A 9,063-nucleotide genomic window follows, 5' to 3' on the forward strand; every position below is an offset into this window, starting at 1 on the left:
CAAATCTGCTTGCTCTTGGTGCCTTCGATGATTCAGATCCGCCGCAGTCTATTTTCCCGAATTGAGGTTTCGCATAATTTCGCCGAGGATCGTGCTCCGCTCACCATCTGTTGTTGGTAGAAGTCCCCAAGAGGTCAATTGATGAGTACGATGATCTTCAAGCATTGTACCAAGAGGTCCGCAGGCAAGGCAAGTGGTGATCGGAGAACCTATCCTTGGTTTCAACCCAGACACCGCTCTGCATTTGAGAAGGAGCCGTAAGAAGAATATGCTGTAACTGATTTCAGAAGAAGTTCCCGAGTGAGACCTTACCTGTAGATCTCGCCTCACGAGGAGGAAAGCCTCCAAATTATCATTTGGGGGCGTAAGTTTACCATCCCAACTTCGCAAGGCGCCTTGGTTGCCCTCACCATACCTCTCAAGTCATACTGAAGCTGCAATCGGGGCTCTTCTTGGAGGGATGTAGATGACTTGGAGGTCCACAAAGATGCCAGGTGTGCAATGAATAAGATTAACAATAGTGCAGATGCTCTTATCCTTCATGGGAACTGAATTCCGCAGCTTCTGCGGAGTTTGATGCTTTGTGGAAGGCCGATTCCGTGATCTGCCTCGCTTCTAGTACCGCACTTCGGGTTCTCTTTAAGGGTTGAGACAACTCGACTGTCCCATGCAGACGAGGAGACTCACAAATTCATGGTGCAGACTATTAAAGACATCAATATGCAAGTTATATGTAATTTCAATTCGTCTCTGTTGCCCATTCTTTTTAGTGATGATTCTAATCTTTATTCTGTCTCAGTAATCGATCCTCTTTGACAAAGAATATGGTAGCCAACCTACCTGCAGTGGATAGGTGTTTGTAAGTTTTGATGTTTGTTCACTTATCCTATCACTCCTTTGCCGGATTGACCCTTGACTTTTGTTTTCTCGTGATAGTTAATTCGTTATTGCTGGGGATCTGGAGTGCTCTCCGAGGATGGAGAAGAAGAAGAAGAAGAAGAAGAAGATCGTAGAACAGACTCGTCGAGGCCACTTCTCTCGTTAGAAGAAAAGAAAAGAAACCGCCAACTGTGACTCTAGGTATACTTTGACAGCTTTTCATAATTTTAAGGCTAATTTTCTGTTGGTTGAAAGTCCTCTCTTCCCTACTAAGTCAAAAAGACTTAGAAAGAAGATTGTAGAAGAATATGTTGTCCCGAGGAACTAGGGCGCCTGCCCTACCACCACTTCGCACTGATGATGATCCGAGAAAGGTTTTCGTCGTGGAGCAAGAGAAGGAGCCGAAGAGCTAGAAGAAGTAGGAGAGGGGCCTCAAGAGAAGGCCAAGACAAGTGGAAGAAAAGGTGAGTCTTATTTATTTGGCAATATTCGCTTCACGCACTTTATTTCTTCTGTTTCGACTGCATCCGTAGGGAAATTCTCGCTAAGGTGATAGCGAGAGAATTGCCTTGGCTCAAGCAGCAGGAAGATATAGGGACAGGCTAACTAACTCAGAGGTGGCCCTTTTGATGATCCGAGGCAGAACATTCTACTATCTTGCTTCCAGAAATGAAGACCAGCAGAGCAATCTGATCGAGCTCGTGGAGCAGAACAAGTGGTTGTCTTTGCTCCAAATCTGTAGTAAAGTACGCTGCTCCTAGCTTTATGGTGAGTTCTGTCCTTACTGCCTTTTCCTGCCTTATGTAGTTTTGTCCTGTTCCTTTGTTTCTCTAACCATCAAATTTACAGGTAGAAATACCAAAACTGCTGACCTTGGCAAGGAGGACCACCCTTGCGGCCTCCGATTGTTGTTGTAAGTGTTTTGTACTTTTTGTCTTCTTCTTTCTATTTCTGCCTTGTTTTGACTTATACTTCCTTCTACAGATGCCTATTCATTCCTTGCAGTGTTCATCTCGCCACGACTTTTGCTGACCCGAGCCGGGCAGACTGGCCATGGACCTAGATGCCCAATGGACAAGTTGGAAAGCTCACTCAGTAGGCAAGATAAATTCTGGCAAAGTGGAAGAGGCAATGGAGAGATCAAGATCTGGCGCATCGAATCGAGCCGGATGAGGCGGGAGGCCTTTGACCACCGATGAAGGATCTGGATCTGCCGCATGCATGCAACATGACCCCAAAACCCATACTTGAGGTGAGCCTGGCTTGGCAAGGGATGTGCTCAATCTTCACGACATCGTTATGAGGATCTGAGGCCCACCTTCAAAACCTCCGAGTTCTTAAGGCCACTCATGAAGCCAACTTAATGACTTTTGCAAAGCAGAGGGCGAATCGACCAGATGGTGGTGGGGTATAAAGAAGCCAAAGTCTGCATGACAAATTGAGAAACAAATTGCGAGCTTTAAAGCAACTGGCAGAGCGAAGTGCAAGAAAACACATGTGCTCTGTGGCTAGATTGAGCTCCAAGACCAAGGCCATTTTCCTTGTGCGAACATGGTTGCAGCTTCTAGGCCAGCCCTGAGATTGCAGAGGCTTCAATTCATCAGGGGGTGCTGCTCCAAAAGAACTTTTTATCAAGAAGACCAATCTGCAAGAGACTCTCAGAAAATTAGGATTTTGATTTTGTTATCTTTGCTTTTTTATGAACAGCTTGCCATGGGGAAGGCCCTACGGCTTATTTATTTTAAATAAAGTTTATTGTTGTTGCAATTCTAGTTTTCGATTTCTATTGATGAAATAAACAGAACCAGAAGTAGAAGTACAAAAGGAACAAACTTAAAATAATCATAGAACAAAGGTAACTTTAAAAGGAATCAAAAGTTTTTAGTGTAGTCTTGTCTCTATCCCAGGGTATGTTTCTCCATCCCTATCCTGCAACCTGTATGCCCCAATTCCAAGGATCTGATTGATTATGAAAGGGCCTTCCCATGTAGGTGACCATTTTCCATAACCAGCCACATGTGTTCCAAGGGGCAGAACTGCTTTCAGACTATCTCTCCTTCTTCAAAACTCTTGCTCTTGACTCTTTTGTTGTAAGCCCTTGATATAGCTTGTTTTCCTGCCAGGAGTTTATTGAGAGTGTCAATTCTGCTTGCATCCAATCTTTCCAGTTCCAGAAGCATGACCGGGAGCAGTTTTCTCCTACTAAGTTATGTTGGTGAGCAATTCTGAGGGACTGAACAGCTATCTCCATAGGTAGAATTGCATCATGACCGTAGGTTAATGCATAGGGAGTCATGCCAGCGCTTCTCTTTTTGAAGTTCTATATGCCCACAGAGTTTCTGACAACTTCTCATGCCATTGTTTTGGATTCTTCTCAAGCATTTTCCTGATAATGTTGATGATCACTTTGTTGCTTGATTCCGCATGTCCATTGGCTTGGGCATAATAAGGAGTGGATTGAGTAGTCTGATTTTGAATGCCTCTGCCATGTCCAGCATTTCTCCGGATATGAAAGAGGATCCTCTATCAGTTGTGATTGATTCTGGGATGCCAAATCTTTGTATAATCTGTTCTTCTATGAAAATGATGATCTCTTGAGATGTAGTGGATTTAACAGCCTTGGCTTCTACCCACTTAGTGAAATAGTCTGTGGCAACAATGATAGCAGTGTTGCTGGTCTGGATAGATCTTGCCAATGAGGTCCATTGCCCATCCTCTAAAGGGCCATGGCTTTACCACTGGATTCATGGGAACCGATGGAGCTCTTTGGATTGACCGTGTCTTTGACAAGATTCACATCCTTTGGAATAGTTAATGCAATCTTTCATCATAGTCGGCCGTAGTAGCTATATCTTCTAATTAACCAGCACATTTTTCTCCCACCTTGATGTGCTCCACAGATTCCTTCATGGGTTTCCCCCATGACTTTCATGTATTCTTTCTTTCCGAGGCACCTTAAAAGCACCTCATCCTTACTTTTTCGGACCAAATCTTCGTTCCACATAAGGTAGTTTAAAGCCATGATTCTGACTCTCTTTTCAGAGGGCAGAGTTGGATATCGTAAGTAAGTCATGATAGGATTTCTCCAATCATCTTCAGTGATTGTGGCGAATTGACATCTATTTCCATCCCCCTGGTCAGAACAGATGGTAGGCTTTTCTTCCCTATCCCGATGATTCTTTGTACACAATCTTCGGGCATTTGTATGCCTCATACACCGAGCCAATTCATTGGTAAAATTTTCTTCCCTTGGGATATGTTCCCAAGTGGCTTCTCTGAATTCTGTCAGAAGATTCCTAGCTGCCACCAAGTAGACGGCTAGAGAAGGACTTAGGCACTTGTATTCCCCAGCAATTTGTTTTAAAACCAGCATGGAATCTCCAAGAATTTTCACAGATTGGATTCCTAGTTCTACCAACATTTCCAAGCCAATGATTAAAGCCTCATATTCTGCCATGTTGTTGGTGCACTGGAAATCCAATTGGAAAGAGTAGCAGTGTCTGATTCCAAGTGGTTCTTCCAAAACAATTCCTACCCCGGAAGCTATATCAGTTTTTGATCCATCAAAGTATAACTTCCAAGGTGCAGGATTGTTGAGGCAGGTGTGAGCTCTAGTTAATAGATCTACATTTGCTATGTCTAAAGAGTCCATATTTTCAATCTCCTCCCCGGGATGATCTGCTAGGAAGTCTGCCACAGCTTGTTCTTTGACGGCTTTCGAGGAACATATCCAAGGCAAATTTCAAGGCCAAGGTCCATTTTCCACTGCCTCAAGCATTGGTCTTGTTAGCATGTATTTGATCAGATCTACTTTGGCAATGATGTAGATGGTGTATGGCAGCATGTAATGTCTGAGCTTCACAGTAGTGAAGTACAAGGCTAGGCAAAGTCTTTCAATTGCAGAATATTTTCTTTCCACCTTTGTTAGAGTTCTGCTCAGGTAGTAGACTGTCTGTTCTTTCCCTTCCTTGTTATCTTGAACCAATAAACTTTCAATGGATATTTCTGATGCAGATATATAGAGCTTGAGTGGTCTGCCTCTCTTTGGTGGGGATAGAACTGGTGGATTTGAGAGGTAATGCTTGATTTCCTCAAAAGCTTGTTGGTGCTGTTCTTCCCACTTAAAGGTTTGTTCCTGTTTCAATCTTAACAAAGAAGAGAAAGGTTGGATCTTTCCTGCAGAATTGGATATAAATCTCCTTAAAAAATTAATTTTTCCTAAGAGACTTTGCAATTCTTTCTTGTTCCTAGGCGGCAAAACTTCTATGATGGATTTTGCTTTGTTTTTGTCGATCTCTATGCCTCTTTGGTGGACCAAGAATCCTAGGAAATTTCCCTTGAACTCCAAAAACGCACTTCTTTGGGTTCATTTTCACTTATGTTGCCTCATTCTAGGAATGCTCTTCTTAGATTTGTCATGTGGTTTCCCTCCTCTGGTGATTTAATCACCACATCATCAATATAAACTTCCAAGGAATGCCCTATCATATCATGGAAAACAGAATTCATTGCCCTTTGATAGGTAGCCCCTGATTTCTCAAGCCAAAAGGCATTACAGTGTATTCAAAAGCACCTATATGTCCTGGACACATGAAGGCTGTCTTGTGGATGTCTTCTTCGCCATCATGATCTGATTGTAACTGCGTTGCCATCCATAAAAGATAGCATATGGTTGTGGGCAGCTCCATCTACTAGCATGTCTCGCCATTGGCATAGGGTACTCATCCTTGGGAGAGGCCTCATTCAGATTTGTAATCCACATGCATTCGGACTGCCTGATTTTTCTTTTAGAACTGTACAATATTAGCTAGCCAATCAAAGATAGATGGTCGTCGATGAATCTCGCCTTGAGCAGCCTTTCTATTTCTTCCTTGACTTTCGCCTGTGTTCATGGACATCCTTCTTCGCCTCGTTTGACTGGAAGGTATCCTCTTTGATTAGCAGCCTGTGTTCTACCAATTCCCTATATAATCATGGCATCTCATGATAATGCAAAGCAAAACAATCTCTGAACTCTTGTAGAAGTGCAATGAGTTCATTCTAATGGTTCTTTCAATAGTGCTGATAAAGGTAGGCATTGATCCTCCCATGTTCCTAAGTTTATTTCCTGCAAAGGATCTTCCACCTGGCAGAGAGTCATCTAGTGCACTGGTGCAAAATCTAACACTTCCTCCTGTAGTTCCTCTTCCTCCGGTCTTCCGTGCTTTCATGAGTGAATTCTCGCCATATTGATGGTCGGATTCTAAAAACTTTCTTTCCTCCCAAAGATATCAACATTCTTTTTGTAATTGACCGGATTGTTGCAGCTCGATCCTTTTCTCGTTGATTGGGACTAAACATCAGAGTTTCGGAAGTTTAGAACAAAAGGTCTGTTCCATCCTCCAAAGAGTTGGTTAGACCTCCTTCAATGAGCCTCTGGGCCGTGACACCATGGGGGCGGCCGTTCTGATTGACTCCAAAAAGGTGAAAGGACCAAGGTCATCATGATAGTACCTTGCCTCACAACACATGGCGTAGGTAGAAATGACCGTGGATCGGCCTCTACTATCTCCATGTAGCCTTCTTCATTCCATAAAGCTAACTGTTGATGAAGAGTGGTAGGAACACATAGACTCTGATGAATCCAGTCTCTGCCAAGTAGTGCATTGTAAGTGGTAGAAGTAGTATCTACCACAAAGAATGCAACCTTCAGCTTCTTGCTTCCTACTAAAACATCCACATCCAGATCCCAAGGGTTTTGGTAATACCCTGCGAATTGGTGACGGTCAAGCGGTGTTGGAATTAAATCCCTTTCTGCTTTGCCCATTTTGCTCGGATTCGTGAGGCGAGAAGGTTGATGGCTGCACCTCCATCCGCCATAATTTTGGGGATAAGAACACCCCAAAGTTCTTGTCGTTATAAAAAGGGTGCGAGGTGGTTTGCCATTTCTTTGGTTGGTTTGGAGAAGCAAAGCTAACTGCAAGCCGACTTGTTGGTAGTTCCTTCACATGGGATTGCCCGCTTCGCTCTCGGCAACCTTGCATTCAAAACTCTCTTGGAAAATACATCTCCGTCTGTAATGCTTTTCGTCTCTACGGCCCGTAACTTTTCCGCGAATGAACACCATATTGATGCCTAGGTCGACGTAACAAGTCCTCCATTCGCAACAAAAGCCTCGGGCCGTGATCCAACTCTCCGTCATAATCCATCCGTTTCTCCACCGTATTCCTCCGCCCATTCTCCCAGTTCTTACTGCTCCGAGGAGCGCATTCTCGTCATCTGCAGATGGTTCATAATCCAGCTGCTCCTCTTCATACTCCTCACCAAAGATTCTTGCCCTCTCTCCGAATAGGCTTGGTTTTTCCTCAGGTTGTGGAGTTTAAGTAGATCTCCGAGATGGAGGTAGGATGGATAGAAGGTCTCTCTCGAGGATTTCGCTTTCGTCAACCTCTGTGGTTGAGAGATTGCTTGTTTTGTCTGGGGAAGTATTTTCGCTCTTTCCTTTTTGGCGAACTGGTCTCTAGAAGCACACGCGTTGCTCTTGTTATTGAGGAATGTGCGATCGTCTAACCCTCCTTCTTTGAGTTCTTGTTAGCTTCATTGTTGGTCCGCCATTCTTTCCGGCGAATACCACCGCCTTCAATGATGGCCGCCAAAGGTTTCTCACTTTGGGCATTTTTATTGATATTTCCTCCTTGGGCTGCTTAGTCATTCTTTTGCCGGATTGACAGCCGTAGTTTCTCTGTCTGGCTCTATCATGGGACGTGGTCCCAATCCGTCAAAAACACTTGGAGTGGGCAGTTCTGTTTTTCCAGACTACTTCAGCTCACCTCACACTTGCACTGCTGCAGAGCACTACTCCATGAAATGGTTGCTTTTGGTCTCTCCATAGTCTCTTTTGAAACTATTCTGCTTCTACAAGCTAGCCTCTGTGGCTGGTCTGCCCTTCTTCCGTTCGCCAATTTAGGTTGACCATGTTAACTTGTGGTGGGAAAAGGTCCGTGGTGACGGATGAAGGTTTTTCGCCACTTCCTTCGCTATTATCCCTTCCTGTATGACATCTCTGAAAACAACACAACTATTGGTAGAATGATTTCAAGAATTGTGCCATCTGCAACACTGTCGCCCTTGAGTTTTTCTGGTTTGGGCATTCTGTAGGGTGTCTCTATTGCTTTTTGCAGCAGCATTTCATCAAACAAGGCATCTACCTTGGTCAGATCAAAGGAATACACCTTGTTCTGCATATGTTTGTTTGGAACAAATCCTCCTGTGAATGGTGGCGGCTTCTGATCTCTTGGAGGCTTTGTAAGAATTTTACAACTAATGAGATACTTTAATTTTTCCATTTCTGCAACTGCAACCTCTCTCGCCTCCGATCCTTCTATATTTTCTTCTGACTCTACTTCAATCATATGTATTGAGGAAGAAGAGGATTTATAATACGTGCCTTTGGAAGAGTTTCTCTTCTGCTGTTCCTCCCTGAGCAGTTCCTCATACTTGACGCTTTATCCGCCAGTTCTGCAGATCTCCAAACAGCATCCCATCAAATCTTTTTCTTAGAGAAATCTTGAGGGCAGCCTGAGCCATTTGGATGAAGTGTCTTTCTTCCATGGGGATTCGGCACTTCATTTTGAGCTTCCTGAACCTGTTTATAAAGTCTTGGGCAGTTCATCTTCACTCTGTTTGAGGGCGGCAAGGTCACGATGGTGACTTCGTCAATCTGTAATAGTAGTCATGGAAGACACTCTCCATTTGTTCCCAAGTCTGAATGGAATTTCTTTGGCAGATTGGTGTACAAAGTGAAAGCTTGTCAGAGAGAGAATTCCCGAAAAGTCTTAGCTTTAATATGGGTTATTCTCTTTGGACAGAAAATCTGCCTATGTGCTCGACTGATGAAGCATGGGAATCCTCTCCGTTGAATAAAGTGAAGTTCGGCACTTTAAAACAGGAGGACAAGGGTATCGATCAATGTAAGGTGGATATGGCTTTCTGTAGGTGGGTCTCTCTCCCCTCCTGGCCTCAGGCTCCATCATTTCCCTGATCATCCTTTGCAATGCCCCACGTCATTTAAAGCATTAACAGGGAGGAGATTTTGCCTGTTCGGCTGGGCATAATTAATTGGTTTTGCCCTATATGGCCTAGCGAGAACTTCTTCCTGTGTTCCTCCGGTTCTTCCGGACAGGTGGTTCCTCCAGTTTGCCCCAC

This window comes from Prunus mume, linkage group LG1 (genome assembly GCF_029339155.1).
Source record: "Prunus mume cultivar Tortuosa linkage group LG1, ASM2933915v1, whole genome shotgun sequence".
Taxonomy (NCBI): domain Eukaryota; kingdom Viridiplantae; phylum Streptophyta; class Magnoliopsida; order Rosales; family Rosaceae; genus Prunus; species Prunus mume.